Source organism: Peromyscus californicus, unplaced genomic scaffold (genome assembly GCF_007827085.1).
Source record: "Peromyscus californicus insignis strain IS unplaced genomic scaffold, ASM782708v3 Scaffold_11__1_contigs__length_118956290, whole genome shotgun sequence".
In the NCBI taxonomy this organism is placed as follows: domain Eukaryota; kingdom Metazoa; phylum Chordata; class Mammalia; order Rodentia; family Cricetidae; genus Peromyscus; species Peromyscus californicus.
The window spans coordinates 35,810,165-35,833,461 of NW_026294402.1; the positions used below are offsets into that span (position 1 = coordinate 35,810,165).

General features: G+C 41.0%; 1 long non-coding RNA gene across 2 annotated transcripts in view; it reads right to left on the bottom strand.

Annotated features, from left to right (window-relative positions):
- Positions 1-602: 602 nt before the first annotated feature.
- LOC128122099 (uncharacterized) overlaps positions 603-23,297 on the bottom strand; it is a 45,513-nt gene continuing 22,818 nt past the window's right edge. The window contains exons 3-4 of one of the 2 annotated variants that reach the window (XR_008222332.1): positions 2,316-2,538; positions 603-947 (exon numbers count right to left, since the gene is read on the bottom strand). This is a non-coding gene — a long non-coding RNA (uncharacterized LOC128122099). The remainder of the gene's footprint in view (positions 948-2,315; positions 2,539-23,297) is intronic. The other variant, XR_008222331.1, reaches the window with a different exon arrangement.

Genomic DNA, 23,297 nt, shown 5'->3' on the forward strand with positions numbered 1-23,297 from the left:
ATTAAACTGAGCTAATTAATATTTAATCTCTTTAGAATCCCTATAAAGAACTAATATCAACAGGCCTACTTTTCAAAAAGAAGAGCAGAAAATGTACTTGTTATCCATCCAGTCAATACCTACTAAATTCCAACACTTACTATGTGATAAACAAAAGATAGGATCTTTATTTATATAGAACTATCCTGTAGGACAGCCCTGTGATGCAACTCACTCCCTGGGGGAATTACTTTCTTCTCTAATGCCAGACTTAGACGCGTGACTTTCTTTGACCAATCAACTACAAATAGATGTTGCTTATACTACTTGTAGGCAGAGGTTGGGAGAAGCAATGTGTGATTTTTATGAGTGATTTCTTTCCCTTTGCTTCAAGGATGAAGTGGCCTGTGTAGGGGCTTTTGTTCTTCCCTGTATCCTACCTATGTGGAGAAGACTTCAGACTCCCCACAGCCAATGTAATAAATTACAAATAAGAAATAAACCTTTTGTTCTTACAAACCTCTAACCCCTGGAGCAGCATAACCTAGGGAGACCTGACTCACATACTTGTGATTGTGGGTTGTCACAGGGAAGAAAAGAAGATTTTCAGAGAGTCTTTGGGACTTTGTCTAGGATGCTGACATTTTTAATGATCTGTGTGAGGTCATTGTGTATTCGACATTGTAAGTTTCCCTGACCCTGTGTGGACTGCTTTTCCACAATTGGCTGTTCACAAAAGGGTCAGCTTCCAGATGGGTTGATGGCTCTGATGGCGAAGTGTTTGCCTTGGAAGCCTGAGGACCTGAGTTCAACCCCGTGTTAAAATACAAGCAAACAAACAAAAAAATAGGCATGGTGGTATGTACTTGAATTTCCAGTGCTGGTGAGGCAGAGGTGGATGGATCTCCAGGGCCCATGGGCCAGCCAGCCTGTTCTTCTTAGCTAGTTTGAGGCCAGTGAGATTCTGTCTTTAAGAAAAAAGAAGAAAAGGAAAAAATGTCTGAGGGAAAAAACTTGAGGTTTTCTTCTGATTTTCACAGGCATGCAGCACACCTGAACACACATACAAAAATGCACACATAAATGCAAACACACAAAAGACCCCGATTCTGGGAGAACTTCCCAGAACATATAACAGAGTTCCATAACTGGATTTCCACACAGACTCATGGAAATGCCAAACAATTTCTCAAACATTTACATTTGGATTAAGTCCAAGGCATGATTTGCCTCTAGCTCCTTGTTCCCTAATTGGAAATCTGTACGGATCTTCAGGGAAATGGATCCATGTGTTTCTCATTTGGGCATACTTACCTCATCAAAATATGGTTGGAATGAATCCGTTGATGTTCAAACTCTTGAAATCAAATTTTCCTTCCTAAGTAAAAAGGTTCTCTTTCTTATGGCACCTCACAGGAAGAAATTGTGTGCTCTCTTTGGGGATGTGGTAAACTACTCAGGACAAATGTCTTCTCACTCTTGGCTCAATCAGAAGTCCTCCAAACATGACTTTCATTTCCCTCATCAGATTTTTGGCTTGCCGAGTTAAACCACAACACCCAGCCATCCAAACAAGACATATTTCTTTCAAGAAAAGCAGAGAGCTGCAGCCAAAGAGTCCAACATTTCCCAGTCACCTACTCTTGTCGCCGACACTTAATTCTTTTCTTTGCCACAAAAGGGATTTCAGCACTTAATGTCTTATTTGTAGCCGATAAGAAAAAGGAATTTTAGACTCTGGGTTTGAAATATCTTGAACACTCATAACTAGCCCCCTCTCGCTTTCTTATTGTTTTAATCTCTCTCCCTCATAACCGAAACACTGGTAACTCCCCAAACACGTCCTGCTTCTGCTCCTTTGTAAGCATAGTTCTCCAGCTCTGCAGTTTCATCCTGAGCCCATCACCCACTTCTGCTGAAAGTTTCTTCCCTCTGGTTCCTCTTCAGGTGCACACTTTGCCTCCATGTTCCCACTGGGCCATGTGTACACTGTGTGAGCATTTACCTCTCGACATTACAGATTTCTGTGTGCAGGGCAATCTCCAATATGGTGGGCAGAGGACAGGCTGTATTTGTCCTTACTTCTCTCTCGTCACCAGGGTCTCCAATCCCTGTTGTCTAACTGAATAAATAGGTAAGATTTCACATGGCTAAACGACATTGCAGAATCACTACCATATCGCCACCATTCTAACCCTATAATTTTGCTGTATCTTCACTATTGATATTTTAATTGTACTGAAATGTGATTTTATTTGTATGTTAATAAATAAAGTTGCCTGGGGGTCAGAGCTAATAGCAAGCCATAGCAGAAGCCAGGCATTGGTGGCGTGTACCTTTAATTCCAGCTCTCAAGAGGCAGAGCCAGGTGGATCTCTGTGTGTTCAAGAATACAGCCAGCATGGAGACACACGCCTTTAATCTCAATACCAACCATAGAAGACCTGGAGGTCTGTACAGACAGGCAGTGACGAGGAGGTCATGTGGTTATGTTTACATCCAGCTCTGTGCTTCTTATTCAACAAGACCGTTCTTCTACACTTCACTGTATCCATATACCTACAATATATGAAGAAAAATATAAATGTTCTGGCCTGGGGAAGTGGGACTCAAAGCTGTATGTATAACAAAAACATCAGAATTAGTTTTTTCTCCTTTTTCAAATTAGTTTAAAAAACAGGAAGAATTCTGCTGTAAGGCTGGGGAGATGGCTTAGCTGGTGAGGTGCCTGTTGTGCAAGGGTGAGGACCCAAGTGTGGACCTCTAGAACCCACGTTTAAAACTACCTAACAAGCAAACAGGTATGGCGGCCCATCCCTGTGTAACGCAATGATGGGGGAATCAGAGACAGGTAGAGCCTTGAACATGGGCCAGCTGCCTAGCTGGATCAAGAAGCTTCAGGTTCAATAAGAGACTCTTGTCTCAAAAAAAAATAAAAGGTGGATCTGGGAATACAGTTTGGCCGTAGAGTGCTTGACTAGCCTGTGTGAGGCCCCAAGTTCAGTTCCCAGCACTGTAAATGAATAAACTGAAGGTGGGGGGCAATTGATGAGAGATGCCTGATATCAGCTTCTGATCTCTACTAGTGTGCACTCTTGTGAACACACCACACAGACACACTCACACAGACACACAGACACACACAGATAGACATAGACACACATACCACACACACACACACACACAGAAACACACACTACACAGACAGACAGACAGACAGACAGACAGACACACACACACACACACACACACACACACACACACCCTCCCTGTGCTGTCGCAGAAGTGAAGAAAGGCCAGCTACCCAGCGGGAGTTCAGGTTCAGCAGGAGAAGGGGATGATGGTCAGTTCTCAGTAACTCCCTAGTTTGCATTGATAGATGGTTTTAGAACTCTCCCAGATCTGATTTCCCTCCTACTCTGTTTAGTCTCGTTGCTAACCCAAGTCAAGTCTCTGCAAGTGCTGAATTTTAGATAACTGAATTACAGGTACGCTTTGAAAGGGGTGAGTAGACAGCTTCTGCATGACCATTCTTATATAAATATTATAAATATATACATGCCACAAAGACTAGTAAATATCTGTGACATTTTATATGTGTGTGGTATAGATATGTAACATAATATGTACATTGGTATCATTTGTGTATGTATGTGCCCATATTCATTTAACTTCAGATGTGAATGCATTTTCAGGTCAATTACAATTCAACCTCCTAATTACTACACTGCCCTCAAGGAAAATTCTAGACTCATGTTGGGTAGAAGACAGAAAAGAATGTAACCAATTAACCATCCATTACTGCAATAATAATAAGTACTATAAAAGTTGAGTGGGTTCTGGCCATTGTGTTCTGAGTAGCACAAAGAGGAAATGGTGATTTTAGGGAAAGAAGTGAAGAACTAAGCCAAGAATTCAAACAAAGTACATGTGCCTCTTTCTGAAACAAAGGCAGCCTCAATTCTTCCCTTTCCCCTCTCCTGGCTTCAAAGCTTGGAGAGGCCTTTGTACAATGTTTGTGTTTTTCTGGTTAAGATGGTTGGTCAGGAAGCATTGACAGGACCACTGGGTGGGGTGCTAAACCTTACCAGGTATGTCAGCGAGTCTGGAGTCACATGAAAACTGTGACTACCGAGAAAGAGGAAAGCATGGTTCTTATCTCCTAAAGAGCTTTACAACCCTCAATGCCCAGAGTGAGCTCGTGAACTCCGAGTGGGTGACCTTAATAGATAGAACTGTGTGGGGGCTCATTCTACCATGAAATTAAATTTTAAATCTGAATTGATGAACAAAAAATGCTGCCTTGATAGTTTTTTGGACAATAGTCTTAATAGTTTTATAACTCTTTCTCTTCCATAAGAATGGATCTGAATTGGAGACTGTGAGCAAGAGAGCATGGCTGAAAGTCTACACTTAGCTGGCAATGAGATGTTCTGTTCTGCCATCGTGAGGCTAATTCTCCACAGGCTGAAGTGGTCTCCATATCCTCCACCCTCTGACTTGCTGAAGAGTCTTTCCTCTCCTCCATCTTGGGCAGTTGAGCCCTTTCCACTGTCTATGAGACCTGGCTGTACTAGGGTCTCTAACTCTTTAACTGTCCAGTCCCCTCACTCCTTCTCAGCTCAGGTTTCTCCTTTCTGGTCTATGTAAATGTGCAGGTCTTGTCTTCTGTAGGTGATATGTTTTTTTTTTCAAGTTCTTCATTTGCTTGCCTCACTTTTTCATTACCCACACATTCACACAATGACCCCAAGCCACCTAGCATCACCTAAGCTTCAAGTCCAGCCACTTTCTTCTGGCCCTCATTTCACCCTACTTCCTCCTAGCATTGGACCCCATTAATTATTCCTCACCTCAAGTATCTTATCCATGGCTTCTAGATGAAGGACGTTCCAACTTTTTCACTGACCACCTTCAACTAATTGTTATTCTCTCAAATGTTCCCCAAAGTTCCATCCTGAGCTTTGATTTTATATTTCCGGCTCAGCACCCTCATGCTTTCTAATGACTCTAACCATTACTGCTTTCAGATGACCCCAAAACTGTATGTTGTATTTGGATTGTATTCTTGACTGAGTACATGTTCATCATTCCTATTTATCTTCTTAACATTCGCACATGTGTATCCTCCTCTTATTTCAGAATCAATATGGCCTTTCCCCGCATACCAATTCTGACTTCCCATTTAGAAAGGAGCAACATATATAGGAATATAATCCAGAAACGTCCAAGTTCTGAGCAGCGAAGAGCTGCAACAGGGATAGGTAGACACTCCCATAGCAGACCCACTTCAAAGCATTTGAGAAGCATCTTTTTGTTTCTGACTTCACTTATTTCCCATTCATTCACTCACCCATTTACTCATTCATATATTCATTCATCTACTAAGTCCCCCTTCTAAGCTTTATTCATTCACAAAGCTATCAGAGACATATATGAGTAAGTTATCACCCCTGACTTCAGAAAACTTCCTAAGAAGATGCAAAAAAATTGCAATATGCTCTCTAGATAGAAATATACAAAAGTTGGACTACCATTCTTGTTTTTTGAATTTGAATGTCCTGTGGAGGCTCACATTTGAAGTCTTATTCTCTAGCTGATGTTTCTTTTTTGGTAAGCTACACAGCATTAAGAAAGCAGAACCCAGTTGGTAGAAGTAGGTCACTATGAATGAGCCTTTGTAAACCACAGTTCATCCCCCACTTTGGGGTTCATTCTCCCCTTGCTGACCCACCATAATGTAAGGAACCTCTACCACATGTTTCCCCCTCCATGGACTCTGCTGTCTTTGCCCTGTGTAATGGACTGGGATGCTCTGAAACTGGAGAATTCCCCCTGTAAGTTGTTTCTATCATGTATTTGGTCATACCAATGCAAAAATAATTAATACACAAAATTGGTTCCAGAGAAGTGTCGTCATTGCTTTGACTAAATCTGACTGCATGATGCTTAGGCCTTTGAAACTGGTTTGTGGGGAGAATTTGGGCTAAAACTGAAAGCACACTAGAAAGAGGGAGCATGAGGCTTGCCCTGCTTATTGAACAAGGCCACCTAGGGAGCTCTCTACCCAGCTTAGTCACCCTACCCAGGTAGTCATAAGCTTCTGCATCCATAGCCCAAAGAACTCAGAACGGAATCCGATGGTATCCACATGGTGTTGAATACTAAGGTAAGATGAGTACAGGAGTTTGGGAATCATGGGAGCTTGTTCCCAGATTTGTGAGGAAGGTCTAGGAAGCCAGGGAGTGTGTGGCAGGGTTGGACTTCCTTTGGAGAGACAAAGGTACTGTCAGGACAATGCGTGAGCTTTTGACAATGAGGCCTGAGTTATGCTGGCTATCAGGATGTTGGAGAGGCCAGCAAAGTGGAACATCTGCTGAGCCAACAGACAGGCAAGGAATGGAGCTGGCCTAAAGAGAGACCTTGTGTGCTACAGATGGCAAGACCATAGGGGCAGGGCTGCACAGGCCCATTCAGATTCAGCTGGTGCTGCCATGTATCCCAGATGTTGGACACAGAACTCCAGGAATTTTTGTTTGTCCTGCTCGTTACTATCTTGACTTTTTTCTAATTTTCTCTTGCTATCTTCTTGTTCTTTCCTTTTGGAATGGGAACGTTTACTCTTTGCCATTGAATAAGGGAAGTATATAACTCTGATTTATATTTCACAGGGACTCAGTTTGTCAGTTTCAGAACAGACTTTCAACTTTGGACTCTTGAAGAGTGTTGGAACTGTTAAGACCATGGGGATTTTTGAAGTTTGGTTAGATGCAGGTTTGTTTTTGTTTTTCATATGAGATGGGCATGAGACTTTGAGAGAATGGGTAGAATGTTTTGTCTTGAATCTGAAATGGTTCCCTTTGTTCTCTTTACACTGGCTTTAGAGGCTAAGGCTTTGGACTCCACCCCCTTTTTAGAGTTTATATTACCATAGGAGGTTGGGTGGTGATGGCACACACCTTAATCCCAACACTGGGGAGGCAGAGCCAGGCAGATCTCTGTGAGTTCGAGAGGCTAGCCTGGTCTACAGAGCGAGATCTAGGACAGGCACCAAAACTACACAGAGAAACCCTTTGGAGGGCGGGGGGGAGTGGAGACACAGGAAAAGATGAAGGAGTCTGGGCTTCCTTGAGGCCCTTTAAGGCAAAGCTACATCCTCAAGGCAAAGCTATTTCCTTTCTGTCCAAAGAGTGAATCTCTGGCCCTGTGTGGTGACCCAAATCATTACGTGTTTCTTTCTGTTTCCCTTTTAATGGTTAATACAGCTGGACCTATCAATTACCTGGATAGGAGTCCATGTGTGGAGGAAACCCAGAGCCACCTGAAGACTTGCTGAGGAGAGGGAGGACTGAGGACCCTCTTAATGAGCTAATGTTTTCCTTGCAGGAGACACTCCTGCTTGCGGAACTTCCATCAGCTGGCACGGCGGGGCCTCTGCCATGTGGCCGGCCTGTTATTATGAGCCACATTCTGAAAAATGTTTCCCCCTTTCCTCCTCTTCTCTCCGTTTTTTCTTTCAGATACTGACAGAAGCCTGAGGATACTTTCTTGCTCATTTGAAACACCGCCCCTCACCCCAGCCACCTTCCAACATGCTGCTGCCTGCTAACCTCCATTGCAAAAGGCGTGGCTTTCTCTCTCTCCTTGAGCTCCCTGTTCTGGGCAGTTGTGAAGGAGATTTACAGACTGCCTACTTTATTTGTCTCCTAAATTCTAATAATATTGTCCTTGAGTTTTCCAGGTCAGTTTCTAAATTCCCCTACTAACAAGGCTGTGAACACACGAAAGGGAACTCTGACTTTCCTCACAATCTATGGTAACTACAAAGAACTACTAAAGAAATTCCTCAGAGGCTACAGGAAGGACCACATCTAGGGCCTTAGACCTATCAGCCACAGAAGATCAAAATGAGATCCAGATAGAAGTTTGGTGTCCCTGGTTACCATGGGTGGTATGACATATGGAATCCAATCTTTTGGATTGGGGCCATGAACTTCCTTACTACTTTCTGTCTCCTTGTTTTGTTATTTCATGCCTACATGCCTCAGACCATTTTACCTGGTCACACATGTAACATCTCCTGCTATATTTATGCTAACCTAAATCAGCTGCCCATTTTCTTACAAAGGAATGATTGCATTCATTTTATCTATGAGGTGCATGGATCCCATGGGGACTTACGCTCTGATGGTAGCTAGGACCATGTTACATAGTAGTTGCCATCTCCTGAGACAGAAAAATGTGTAACTAGCCAAAATGACAAGAAGCACATGAATAGCCAAAATGGTAACCTTGGTACCACTAACCAAGATGTGGATGATGACATCACTAGCCAAGATAGAAGCCATCATGTGACTAGCCAAAATGGCTATGCTCACTCTGGTGATTTGAATAAGAAGTGTCCTCCATAATTCATGTGTTTCAACATTTGGTCTTCAGGTAGTGGCACTGATTGGGAAGATTATGGGACTTTTAGGAGGTGGAGCCTTGCTTGAGGAAGTATGTGAACAGCGGCAGGACTCTTGGTTTTCTAGCCTGGCCCCACTTCCTTTCTTTCTGTCTGCTTCTTGTAAGAAAGAATGTAATCTCCCTGCTTCCCGGCTTTCAGAATATTCCCCCTGATCCTGCTGACATGTCTTTGCTGCCATGGTGGGTTTCATCTCCTTGGAACTGTAAACCAAAATAAATTCCTTTCTCCTCTAAGCTGCTTCTTATTAGGACATTTTAACACATTAAAATAAAAGAAACTAGTATACTCACACAACTGCCTAAGTTTCCTGATGCTGCTGAATCCCCAGAGTCTCACTATAGCCCTAGATCTTACTGTGACACTAGCCTTCATCCATACATCCCAGTCATTTCCTGATTTTTCCTTTTTTCTCTTTGCATTCTGAGACACCTACCGGGATCACAGAAACAGGAAAGCTAGATTGAGTGATGTCCTGTTTCTCTGCCTAAAGGGTAGACTCTCTCTGAAAAATAAAAGATTCACATCAAGCTAAAACAATGGTTCTTTCTTTTCTCAGGATTACTGTATTCAACTATTTTCAGTTCTTTGCTCTTCATTTTCCTGTAGACAATTACATCCCATTAGACACAGAGATGATTCATGGTATAAGACATTCTCTTGAGTGTTAGACCTTAAGGAAACAATACATCCCCTGATAGGTTGCCCAAGATCCAGTGGTTGGTCCTATGCCCATGCATAAATGGCCAACACTGACTGGACCTGGTGGTTTTGTTTTAAGAAGTGTATATGATTTTGAAAGGGAAAAGGAATGGGGCAATATAGGAGGGATTGGAAGGGAAGGTGTGGGGATAGATTTGAAATCATATTATATGCATGTATGAAATTCTCAAACGATACAATTTCAAAAAACAGTTGCTGTAAGCCTGAACTTGAGAATCTAAAGAAAAAGAGGCTAATATTTTATTTGAATATTAGTTGGCTTCACTACAAGCTAGGAGAGGAAAAATTTTGGTAGAAATAAAAATTTTAAACTCTAATACTATCCCACATGGGAACCTATTTTGTAAACATCAAGGGAAATGATCTAATGTTCCTATGTACAGTCCTTCATGGCTGTCTATCAGGATAGATGAGTATAAAAAAAATACAGAGAACTCTAAACCCTATAGGACACACCAGGAATCACAGTTCCTTGTACCCCTTGTCTACAGCACTCTCCCGAAGAAAAATGCCTCAACCCTCAAAAACAATTAGTGTCCATGTTCTTTTTCAACCATGGATCCTAATAGATAGATAGATGATAGATACATAGATAGATAGATAGATAGATAGATAGATAGATACATAGATACATAGATACATAGATACATAGATACATAGATACATAGATACATAGATACATAGATATTGATAGATAGATAGATAGATAGATAGATAGATAGATAGATAGATAGATAGATAGATGAGGAGAGAGAGAGAGAGAGAGAGAGAGAGAGAGAGAGAGAGAGAGAGAGAGAGATCTTCTCCAGAAAGCACTGGGTCAACTACCACCACCAGTTACGTCTCTGTGTGTTTCCTATTTTGATCCTCTCAAGTCTTATCTGGGCTTCCAAAAACTGGGGTTTGAGGCCCCCAATCCATGGCAGATTCCTGTCTTCTCTGTACTCCCTTCTCAAATGGGTGAAACTTCTCCTCAGATTAAGCCTACTGCTCTTTTTCATTTTTCTTTCACTTTTTCCTGCAAAAGACTTTTCCTAAAACTTCCTAACTCAAATTACTATGTTAGCTCAGGAACTTTCAGTAACAGAGGAAGAACCCTTAGTCCCCACAGACTTGACTGCTGAACACTGTCTTCTTTACGTTAAACAACAGAGACCTGAAGAACCCACTCCTGACATAACCACCTTATGGTGCTGAAGCTACTCAAGGCAGACTGACAAACCAATTTCAGCTCTACAGATCCCCCAAGAACTAATGTCATTCCCTCTGAAGATAATTGGAGATGGAATTATTTCCTCATGGATATAACTGCATTGTGTGTGGAACAGAACTTATAGAATGTATATATGCATGTATATGTGTGTATATACAAAGAGCATTTATTCAAATGGCTTACAGGCTGTGATCTTGCTAGTCCAATATGGCTGTCTACTGATAGAAAGTCAAAGAATCTAGTAGTTGTTCATCCCATGAGGTGGGATGTCTCAGCTGGTCTTCAGTATATTCTGGAATCCTGAAGAAGTGGGCTCTAATGTCAGTGAAGGAATGAGCTTCTTAGCAATACTGAGGGCAAGCAGGTAAAGAGAGCAAGCTTCCTTCTCCCATGTCGGTTATATAACCTGTCAGCTATAAGTGTGGCCCAGATTTAAAGAGGATCCTTCCACCTCAAAAGATTTGATCAAACTTGTATCTTCCTACCTCAAAAGACCTGGGTTATAAGTGAATCTTCCTACTTCAAAAGATTTAACTAAGGAAAAAAACCCTCACAGCATACCCAGCTGCCTGGGTTTTAGTTCATTCCAGATATAGTCAAGTGGACAACAAAAATATCCATGACAATGTGTATTTTCATGTAATTGCTTGTATGCCATTCTATGTTGGGATAGCATGGAATGAAATTCAGCTGCCCCTAGAATTTCCCAAAATAACTGAGAAACAAACCTGAGCCCATTTTGACTATTTTCTTTCATTCATTTATTCTGCACTTCAACATTTAAAAAAAATTTAATATTTGATTGCCTACTTTAAATGTGTGTGAGAAGATATGCAAATAGAAATGCTTTGGTAATACATTTAAAAGCCTTCTAAGTATATACTTAGAAACAGAGATCCATTTACCTTCTTAAGACATATGAAAATGGGATTTGTGGATCTATTAAATGCTTCATAAAAATCGTAAATGCTATTTGTTTATATAAAACAAAATTCACTCGAGTAATAAGATAAAAATCTTACTAGATTATAAGATTTGACATTGGACACAGAGATTTAATGATGATTTCTTTCCCAAGCATATTCTTAAAATTATTACTTTTTAATTTAATTTTTAATTAGCTCATGTGTAGCATTCATGAGTAGCAAAAATAATAGGACATAAAGGTGTTTGATGTTAGTTGGTATGCCTCTGTGTAATATATAGTAAGTCCTTGTTGGACTAATTGCTATGTCTTATTTCTTTTGCAGGAATATTCTTAGTATGCAAATGTTAAGTACAAGGTTTTTATAAATAGCTGTACTACATGTAAGATGAGAGATATATGTGTTTGTCAGATATCTCTGTTAAGTTTCCAGTTCATGTTGAGAGTTACAGTCTATGAAATACCAATAAACAGTAAAATTCAAAATCTAGTAAACTTACTCTACATGTAGTTAAGAATGAGTATTAAGATAATACTAGTAACTAATACCTTACATTTCTAAGGTAAAATTTAACTTAAGGCTATAACACTAAGAGGCAAAAACAATTGCTGTGTGCTCATCATTCAAAGATTGGCTTTCCAGGATTATCTTGTACAATTTAACTTAAAGATGCCATTTAAAATCCAAGATGCTGATTTCTGCTCACCCAACTTAAAGCCTCACCAATAATTGGGTCAGACTCAATGTCTTTAAGATCAAAGGTCTCCTACTTTATATTAAAAATCATATCTAAAAATACTGATTTTTGTGTTAAGGATTGCTAATGCTGTTATTATGTGGTCTGCCCAACAGTCTAATATAAAACTGAAAAGCAATACAAAATCTTTGATTTTTTCAAAGTCTCTTTGTATATAGTTATATATGTGAACAGTGTAAAAATATTCCCATATTATGTATATTTATATATAGTAAATAGTATATGGATATGCACATATATATTATGTGCCATATATTTTATGCTTGTATTTTATATTGTTCCTATGGTACAAAGTGGTATATATATATAAATGGTCACATTAATTAAAACTGCCAAGTAAGTCCAAATCCATTGTAGTTTGTAGTGTAGTTAAAGGTTTAAAACAACAACGAACAGTCAGATAAATAGCTTCAGTCAACTGATTGGTTGGTAAATCATTGCCTCATCGTTGATTCTATTGAGTGCTTTTAAAAATCCCTATTGCTTGAAAGATAAAGTGGCTCTCAGGGCCTGATGGCTTCTGCTCCATGGTGGAACTTCACCGTCATGGACAATTGACCTCATCTGGGAGATGATCCTCTAGGCCAGTGGTTCCCAACCTTCCTAATGCTGTAACCCTTTAAAATAGTTTCTCATGTTATGGTGACACCCCCCCCCCCCCCCAACCACAAAATTATCTCCTTGCTACTTCATGACTGTAATTTTGCTATTGTTGTGAATCATAATGTAAATATTTGCATTTTGCAATAGTCTTAGGTAACCCCTGTGAAAGGGTCGCTTGACCCCCAAAGGGGTCATAACCTACAGGTTGAAAATCACTGCTCTAGGTTCTGCTATTCTCAGAACCTAAAGATTTTTAAACATAATTTAGGCCTATGGCTTCAGTTTTGTTTCAGAAATTCTTGTTTATAGTTTCTGAGTATCTGACTTCCAACTAAGAAACTGAGTTGTAAGTGAGGTTTATTAAAAATCTGTTTCTGTCCAGCTTTATCAAAGTGTTATACAATACCTAAAATTTTAAGCATAACTCATTGTTCAATTCAGGTGTAACTGACCTTCTGGCTGTTCGGTAAGCACACTTGGGGTCCAAGAGGACCAATATTTTGGCCTTTGCCCTCCAATGTCATTTTTTTCCCAGGAAATGTAGGATGTCTCTCAAGGGTCCTGAAGCTCTGCCTCCCGAGTGCTGGGATTAAAGGCGTGCGCCACCACCACCCGGCTAACACCAGTATTTCTTAAAGGCTACCTTCTTTAGGTAGTCACATCCCTTTCCCTGCTAGAGCTAGTTTATTGAGCCGGACACTGTAGAGTTCCGGAGTCCTGGAGTTGGAATTGAAGGAACAGTCCGGCAGAGAGCTGTGTAATAGGGAGCTCAGCACAGGCCTTCTAAGAGCCCTGCTCTGGGTAGGAAGAGCCAGCTTCATGACCTCAGTCAGCCACTGCTTTGGAATGCCCTAAGAGAGCACAGGCTCAGCTCCAGATTCAAAAGGACAGCACTCGGGGAGCGTTAGCCAAGCTGCACATCTTTCCGAGATTCTCCTGAAGGCAGGGCTGAGGAGCCTGTTTTTATATCTGCCACAAGGCAAACGTAGCAGAGGAGACAACCTGAGCCTGGCACACACACCTCAGAGTGAGGACAAGTTACAACTAGAAGGAGTGAAAGTGTACAGTGAGGTCATTTCTAACGACCTCACCACCTCTCTGCTTAGTGGGTTTGGGCGTGTGCAGGTTTCCTGACGCTTTAGGAATGTGTTTCTAGGTTGACCTATCATCACAGAAGAGACGGGGAAGCGACACAAAGCATTGTCACCCAACTGAGCCCTGTAGTCATCTGAGGCCACCAATCACACCGCCGTTCCTCCTTGCACGCTTTTCTTGAATGTTGTCCACGGAGTTACAACAAGGCCTGCAGGTACACACACACACACACACACACACACACACACAGAGAGAGAGAGAGAGAGAGAGAGAGAGAGAGAGAGAGAGAGAGAGAGAGAGAGAGTTGACAGGCACAATCTGTGGTCTAACCTTAAGGCTAGAAGATGCTACTTAAACAGGAGACCTTGTGTTGAAGTCTGTGCGTGGGAATTGCTGCTCACTGATGTAGACTCTGCTGATGGCTTCCCAGGTCAGTTCGTCCCATTCAAAGCCGAAGCCCATCTGCACCCCACCCTTTCTTTGGACTTACCTTCTGTTCTGACTTCAACAGAATGGTCCTTCAAGACAACCATGTTGGGATTCTTCTTCTGAGCTAAGTATTTGGGAGCTTGATTTCGTCTAGAACAAGGAAAGCCTCTGCACTTGGTAGACAATCCTGCTTGCAGAGCTGGAGGTCTAAATCGATAACTGCTTCCTCCAAAGATCACTACTAGCATACCTAGTCCTACTGGACTTCATTAAATATGTGTTGGTTATGTTTATTCAGGCTTAAAATTATTCTAAGTCTGTTCTACAAGAAAATGAGTATTGAAGCTGGAAAGCTGGACTGGAGAGACAGCTCATCATTTAATAGCACCTCCTCCAGAGGACCAAGTTCAATTCCCAGCACCCACATGGCAGCTCACAACCAACCATAACTCTAGTTCCAGGAGATCTGATGCCCTTTTTCTGGCCTTGGTGGTCACTGCACATACACACACACACACACACACACACACACACACACACACACACACACACACACGTGGTGCACAGACATACTTGAAGGCAAAACACCCATATACATAACATGACAATAAAGGTTAAAATATTAAAAAAATAAAAAGGAAAAGCTGGTGAGAAAGGTTAGAATTAGGTTGAATGAACATGTCCCTAAGTGGGAGGTGTTTGATCAAATTCAGTCTTGCATCTCAAAATGAGGATCCAGTGAGCCCTGCCCTGAGCCTACCAAGCAAAGCTCTTGGGAAACCTCTCAGTGGAATGCTTTCCTGTTGACTTGGGTTTATATGCTCCCCTAATGCCAGGGGAAACTGAGGATGTACACCAAGCCACACTGGGTTAAGCTAAAGGCAGTGGTAGCATTTGGAAAGTGCCATCCTGAGGCATCATGAGTCTAAGGAATGAAATGAAGTGTATGCTTCCATATAGGCCCCCAGTTGACTCTCCTGACAGCACATCAGCCCCTCAGGCAGCTTGCAGGATGAAGAGCATATCCCAGGTCTATGTGACTTGAAGAAGGAATGACCCTCCAGTCACAAACTTAGGCCAAGTAATCAACATACTGCTTGTAACCTAAGAGGAAACTATCTCTGAATTCTCTTCTCAGGCAAAAGCACTAAGAGACTCATAAACAACCATTTAGAAGATGAGTGTGCAGGCATTGAAAAAAAAAAACAAGTTCAAGTTGTCTCAGCTCTTCCAACGGGTTTGCAGAAGTCTGTGTTCTGCCCCACAGACATTACCACTTGAGTTTTAATTAGAAGAGGATTTCTCTTCTGGAATATATAACACCTCTCTTGCCAAGGAGTAAAGGAACCTCACAGCTCATCAAAATCCGGGAGAGTTCAAAATAGAACTTAGGGTTTGGGGTCTGCTGTGGGATGTTCTGTATGTCAAATGTGTTGCTCTGATTGGTTAATAAATAAAACACTGATTGGCCAGTAGCCAGGCAGGAGGAAGTATAGGTGGGACAAGGAGGAGAAGAATTATGGGAAGTGGAAGGCTGAGTCAGAGAGACACTGCCAGCTGCTGCCATGACAAGGAAGATGTAAGGTACTGGTAAGGCACGAGCCACGTGGCAAAGTATAGATTAATAGAAATGGGTTAATTTAAGATATAAGAACAGTTAACAAGAAGCCTGAGCCATTAGGCCAAACAGTTTAAATAATATAAGTGTCTGTGTGTTTATTTTGTAAGTGGGCTGTCCGACTGCCGGGGCTTGGCGGGACCCGAAGAGAAAACTCTCTAGCAACAGAGGTCACCAACCTGCAATAAAATTCTGCCTACCTCAAGTTCTCCACCTCTCCCCATCTATCGTGGTCCCTCTCCTGTAGCTCTAATAAAACGCCATGGCCAAAAGTGACCTACAGTAGTGTTTGCCTACGGTTACAGAAGTAGCTGTTACAGCCTTACTGTTACAGAGGACTGAGTTCATCACCGTGGGAGGCATGGCCACAAGTAGCAGGCATGGCAGAAGGAGCAGGGAGCCTAGAGATTACATCTTTTACTTCAAACACAAAGCAGAGAGAGCAAACTGGAAGTAGGATGAGGCTTTTAATCTCAAAGTCCACCCCCAGTGACGTATTTCCTCCAGCAAGGTTGTACCACCCAAACATCCTCAACCAGTGCCATTAAACTGGAGATCGAGTGTTCAACTATCCATGCCTATGTGGGGTATTTATCACTCAAATCATCACACCATCTTTTAATATAAAATAGGCACAATGCATAGGACCCTTGCATGGATGCCTATACTCTAAATGTGATAACTAATACAAATTGTTTGCACATAGGATACAATGGGGGAAATGACAGCTTCCTTCCACCTATAAAGTGAAACCATGATGGATTTATTACCTCTGTTAATTGCTTACTTTAAAGGGCTGGATGAAGTAGGTTTTATGGTGTCACAGGGGGCATAGGTGCATAAAGTAGAAAAGAATGCTGCTCTATAAGTGCTCAGTGACATCCCCGAGAACATACCTACCTAACGGTGAAAGCCAGCACCACACTCCTCTAAGAAATGCAGAAGGCAGAGAAACATGCTCCATGTGCATCTGGCTGCTGCACTTCCACATGCTCCCGGGGACAGATCTCACAATCCTGGAACCCATAGCCAATAATAAATACCAGCTCTGAGGGGCATGCTGAGAAACAGCCTAGGACAATTTACTAACCTTTATGTGATCCTAGAGGAAAGTCCAGAGACCCACATGATGGCAAAGGAGTTAGCACGTAGGAGAAAATACTTCACCTCAGTAATCTATTTCTCTGTATTAAATGATTACAAATCCGGAGGATTGAAATAGTAAATGCTTTAGCATCTCATGGATTCTATGGTTCTGAAATCAAGGAGTGGCTTAGCTGACTTGGGATCAAGATGTCTCCTGAAACTGAAGTCAAGTTGATGGATGGGCTTGCAATTTTCTACAAACTCACCTAGGAGGAGGTCCACTTCCAAGCTTAACCCACACTGCCTGGAAGACTTCATAGCTCTTTCTTGTTGGCTACCTAGATGTCTTCACACTGTAGCAACTGGCTCTCATTTCTTCACGGTGGCTCTTGACATCACAGCTGGCTCCTCTCAGAGCAAATGAATCAAAAAAAGAGAGGGGAAGAATGCTTCCCACAAAGACTCAATAGTCTTTTCATTATATATATATATAGCAAACAACATCCCATCGTTCCATTCTGCTCTCCTCACCAAAGGTTAATCACTAAAAGCAGCCCTTAAAGTCAAGGGGAGATGAATGACCTGCCGTCTAGTGAGGGAAAGAGAAGCTAAGAAAATACTATCTATCTTTAAAACTACCACATGCGTTGAAGAGAAGAATCCAGTTGTATAGACAGGGGCCTATCAGTGGTTGTTCTAGGGAAGCTCTTAGATGAAAAAAACATAATAGCATCCAAACAGGCTGTTATTTACTCAGAGTAAAAAACTAGTGAGATCTGATCTCAAACTAGACACTGCTGTCTTTGCAGACTGTATTAACTTTTGTTTTGGGCCCTGAACCACATTTTGAAACCTCCTTTGTAGGGACCTGTGAGAATCAGTCATAGTCAATTAAACATGGTCAGAAAAGATAGCTAACCCATGATGGTTAGTTTTAATTGCCAACTTGACACAATCTAGATCCTCCTGGGAAGTGAGTCTCAACGGGGAATTGTTTAGATCAGGTTGACTTGGGGCATGTCTGTGGAGGATTGTGTTGATTATATTAATTGATAAGGAAAGATTCCACCTAAAAGTGGGCAGTACCTTTTCTAGGTTTTGGTCCTGGGTTGATTAAGAGTAGGAAATGTGAGCTGAGAGGTAGCCACACACATGCTTTCTCTCTGATCTTGACTGTGGGTATGACTACATGCTTCAAGTTATGATGGATTATAACTTGGAGTTGTAAGCTAAGTAAACTCTTTCTCCCCAAAGTTACTTTTTTTTTAAATCCAAGAAATTCTATCACAGTAACAGAAATAAAACTAAAACAAAAACCTTACTAGACAAGCCCCAGAAGTTCTCCACTATACTCCTAGTACTCAGGAAGTAGAGGTAAGTTCACTAAGAATTCAAAGTTAGCTTTGGCTACACAATGAGTTTGAGACTGTCTCAGAAACCAAAATAGACTGACAAAAAAGTCTTCCATATCCTTATTTTTCTTTGATGAATGAAAATGCTAACTACTATACTAAAATACTAATATAATTACTATTATAAATACTAATTTATCGATATAAATACTATAATGCTAATATAAATACTAATTACTATACTAAAATACTAAGACTTCCTTAAGAAGACTTAAGGACCCAGTGAAGTGTAGCCATAATGAAAAGGAGTCCAAGTCTCACAATGAGTAACTGAAAATTTGCCAGAGTAGCAGCAGCTAATATGAATTAACACAAGCAAGACACTCTTTTATCATTTGAATCACTGGGGACTGGGGTGTGTTTGTTATAGCAACTATTCTGATTTATTCTAACCAATTCACCATCTTTTATGGGATTCAGTGTTAGCACCTCATTACTATAATGAAATACTTGGGATAATTAACTTATAAAGAAGAAACGTTTATTCTAGTTCATGGTTTTGGATGTCCCTGTACACACTTGATTGGCCATATTACTTTGATCCTAAGGCAAGGCAGCAAGTCACTGTGGGAGCATGGGATGGGGAAAGCCAGGGGGAGAGAGGAAGAGGAAGGATCTGGAATACCGAAACCACCTTCTAGACACACCCAATGACCTAAAGACCTCTCTTAAGAGCTTGCCTCCTAAATACATCACCTCTTTCCAATATTCCACCCTGGGAACCAAGCCTCTAACACCTGAACCTTTGGGAGACTTTCAACACTCAAGTTAGAAGAAGATGTAGATTAAATAATGCTAAGTCAATAGGTCAGTGGTTCTCAACCTTCCTAGTGCTGCAACCCTTTAATATAGTTCTTCATGTTGGGGTGACCTCCCAACAATAAAATTATTTTCACGTCTGTAATTATGCTACTGTTATGAATTATAATATAAATATCTGATATGCAGAAAATCTGATATTTGACCCCCAAAAGAACAATTGCTGTAGGCTGTTCTAAGCATGATTGAGTGAGCTTTTATTCATCTGAAGACTTCTAAAGACATTCAAGAATAAACTTGGAAAGTTATTATCTAGAAGCTGTGTCCTATGACTGATTTGTTCCTGGTGATACTCAGATTCATAGAATGTTCTCTAGTGAGTAAGCCCCCATACTAATAAGGATATGGAATCATTTCAGCATAAGATTACTAATCAATTAAGCACACACAATCTGCTTACTTCTGGGAAAACCAATAGTAGGTGCCATAGATAATGGTGTGGTATGTGAGTTAGACAGGCCTGTGGTTCTTTCACATGTACAACTTATATCACTTTATGCTTCTCATTCAACTTCTTGTAGTTGGAGTTTTCTAATCTACAAAGATACTGTGATGATAATAATAATGACATCATTCACCTAAGATTACAAAATGAATTAACTGAGATACATTAAAAATATATTCAAGCTATACACCATGTTTTAAGTATTTTTTGTTGTTGTAAAACTTACTATTTTGAGGAGGGAATTTCTCACTTTGAGTCTTCTAGTTGCTTATTATTATTTGTGTGTGCTCATGCTCCTGTGTATGAGTATGAGTACACATTTATTGTATGTATGTGGAGGTCACAGGACAACTTTTGAGAATCCATTCTTTCCTTCCTCCTACCACGTGGTTTCCAGGGATTCAACTTGGGTCATCAGACTTGGCAGCAAATGTTGTTGCCTGCTGGGCCATCTCACTGGTCCATGAAGGCCTTTTACCAAGGTTCATTGAAACAGTCTCCTACAGATCCCACTGAAAGCCTTTACTGCGGTAGAATTACTTTGTTGGAAACCACAGGAAACAACCACTGGAATCACATGTGTTATGATGCAAAAACCTGACTTCTAGCAAGAACTAAGAGGAGGATAGTCACTTAGACATTCCTGTGACTTAGCTTGTCCCTGGAAATGGCTGCTTTCCTGAACTATGATGCTCCAGTAATGTATATAAAAAGTGGAAGGTAATGACCATAACCTTGGAACTTCGGACTTGACTGTCCTTGACTGTCCCAGAGATTAGCTGGTAGTACAACATATTCATGGGTGATGGAGAGCTCAGGCTGTACCATGCAGATACCACCCTATCCAGAAAAAATGCTCTGTGGTGATATTGTGTTCCCCAATATATTATGCACCCTAATAAACTTATCTGAGGTCAGGGAACAGAACAGACACTAGATATAGAGGCCAGAAATTGGTCACACACACACACACACACACACACACACACACACACACACACACACACACCTTTAATCCTAACATTCCAAAGGCAGAGATCCATCTGGATCTCTGTGAGTTCAATGTCACACTGGAAATAGCCAGGCATGTGACACACGCCTTTAATCCCAGGAAGTGATAGCAGTAAGCAGAAAGGTATATAAGGCATGAGGACTAGGAACTAGAGCTGGTTAAGCTTTTAGGCTTTTAGCAGCAGTTCAGCTGAAATTCATTCTGGATGAGGACTTGGAGGCTTCCAGTTTGAAGAAACAGGATCAGCTGAGGAATTGGCGAGGTGAGGAAGCTGTGGCTTGTTCTGTTTCTCTGATCTTCCAGCATTCACCCCAGTACCTGGCTTCCGGTTTGTTTTTATTAATAAGACCTTTTAAGATTAATGCTACAATGCTCTGTTCTAACACTGGCACAGAAATAAGTCAAGTGGAGTCTCAGTTGTGCTGGACCTTTATCTACTCACAAGGTCTAACAGACCAGGCTGATGAGCAAACTGCTAAGATCTAGAGACCAGGTATGGTTTGAGGAAGAACCACCTCTGGGATGAGATTAAAAGGGAAAATGAGACACAGAACAGTGCTATTGTCTCAAACAACTGAAATTGTTGGAGTAAGAAAGTAGGAAGGAGACATCAATAAATGTTCCACCATAACAAGAGCCAAGTTAACAAATGTCTGTCCAAGAGGAGGGCCTTCATGGACTCTGTCAGGTGGCAGACTGCCTTGGGTTTACAGAAAGGCATCGTCAAGATTGGTCATGGATACAAAGAGTTGGGAAAGATGGAGATGGAGGAAGTGGTCACAGACTGATTCAAAAAGCTTTAAGCGAGTCAAAGAGGGCACATCAAGATGATGGAAGACAAAACATACAATGAAGAATACTCGTGACTCAGGGTACCAAACACCAGTTTTCAAATTCATGAAGTAAAACCTTCAGAAATTAGAAGAAACCTATCGATAGGGGTGGATCAAGAGAAGGTATTGTAGATAACATTCTCAGATCAACAAGCAATAAAGGTAAAACTAAATTATAAAGAGAAGTAGAAACTCTCTTATAACCCTTAAGTCAAAGATGCCTATATAGGAAAAATAGTAATAATTAATCACAGATTCTATGTTCTATAATAAAAGCAAACCAGTGGAAAAATCCAGGATCTTAAAGACTTTTTAGATTGGCAAACAGAAAGATTAAAAGTCATCAAGTGAGTGTGAAATGCAAGAAATTAGGAATAAAATGTAACCTGAAAGAAAAGAGAATAAAGGCAAAAGTAGAAACCATTAAGAAATCCCAATAGGAGCCGGGTGGAGATGGCACACACCTTTAATCCCAGCACTCAGGAGGCAGAGCCAGGTGGATCTCTGTGAGTTCAAGGCCAGCCTGGTCTACAGAGTGAGATCCAGGACAGCCAGGGCTACACAGAGAAACCCTGTCTCAAAAAACAAAAAACAAACAAACAAAAAAAGAAACCCCAACAGGATAAAAATAAAAAAAAAATGTTCTCAAGAAATGGACCTTTAAAAAAAAAAAGTAAAGTAAAATGTAGATAAAATTCAGCAAAGTGCAGTAGAAACACATAACATAAAAAGTAAGAATGGAGAAATCACCACAGATGAAGAAGAATCTTTAATAATCACTCTGATAAATATAAACTTTTCTATGAAACTGTACTTCCTAAAACCAGCCTCAGAAGAGATCAAAAATTTAAAGAACAGATAACCAAAGAAGTTGAGAAGAACGTAAAAGAACCACACCTACCCTTGTTCACAAACGCGCTCAACCAACCAGAGGAGAAGGAAGATTGCAATTCATCTTGACTCTAATACTGACAGGGTGACTGGAGATCAGCAGATGGTCAGTCATCATCCAGGAGCTGGTGAGAACTGAAGAGTGTAGATGAAATTCTAAACAGTCTTAGTAAATAAGAAACACAGAGCCAAATACAGAGAAAATAGTCAAAGAGATCAGAGCAATAGCCATGACTAACTTTAGCTTACCACCAGAAGTAGCTTCCCCAGAGAAAAAATTTCTTCCTGTCTGATTTGTCTCTTTATTGCCTTTCTGTTCTGCCTTCTCATTGGCTCTAAACCCAACCACATGACTTCCTCATCACTGCCTGTCTATAAAGACCTTCAGGTCTCTATGGTTGGTACTGGGATTAAAGATTCGTGTCACCACGCTTGGCTGTGTCCTTGACCACACAGAGACTCTGTCTGCCATGTGATTGGATTAAGGGCATGTGCCACCACCGCCTGACTCTGCTTATGGCTCGATATGACCTCTGTTCTCCAGGCAAACTTTATTTATTAACATACAAATAAAATCACATTTCAGCACAAATAAAATGCCACCATAGAAGGGGCTTCCTTCAAACCCACTGAAGAAAACCTACTTCCAACAAGATTCCCAGGAGTCTATGGCAAGTTAAAGTCTATGAAGGCTGCTTTATTTCAAATCTCCACAAACAACGCCCGGTCCACCTCTCCTCTTCAGAAATACAATTGTATTGGAGCATAGCTAGCTATTTATTTGTGTGTTCTTTACAGCTGCTGTCCCACTCCGCTAGCAGAGCTGGGGCACTGGAACCATGATCATGTAGCCCACAAAGACTAAAAGATTTACTATTTGTCCATGACAAAGACATTGGCCCACTTTTATTTATTCTGTTCTGATACAAGGGGAACAAGCAAGAACTGTTTCATTTCTGTTGTGACACATGTTTAACACTGATTATGAA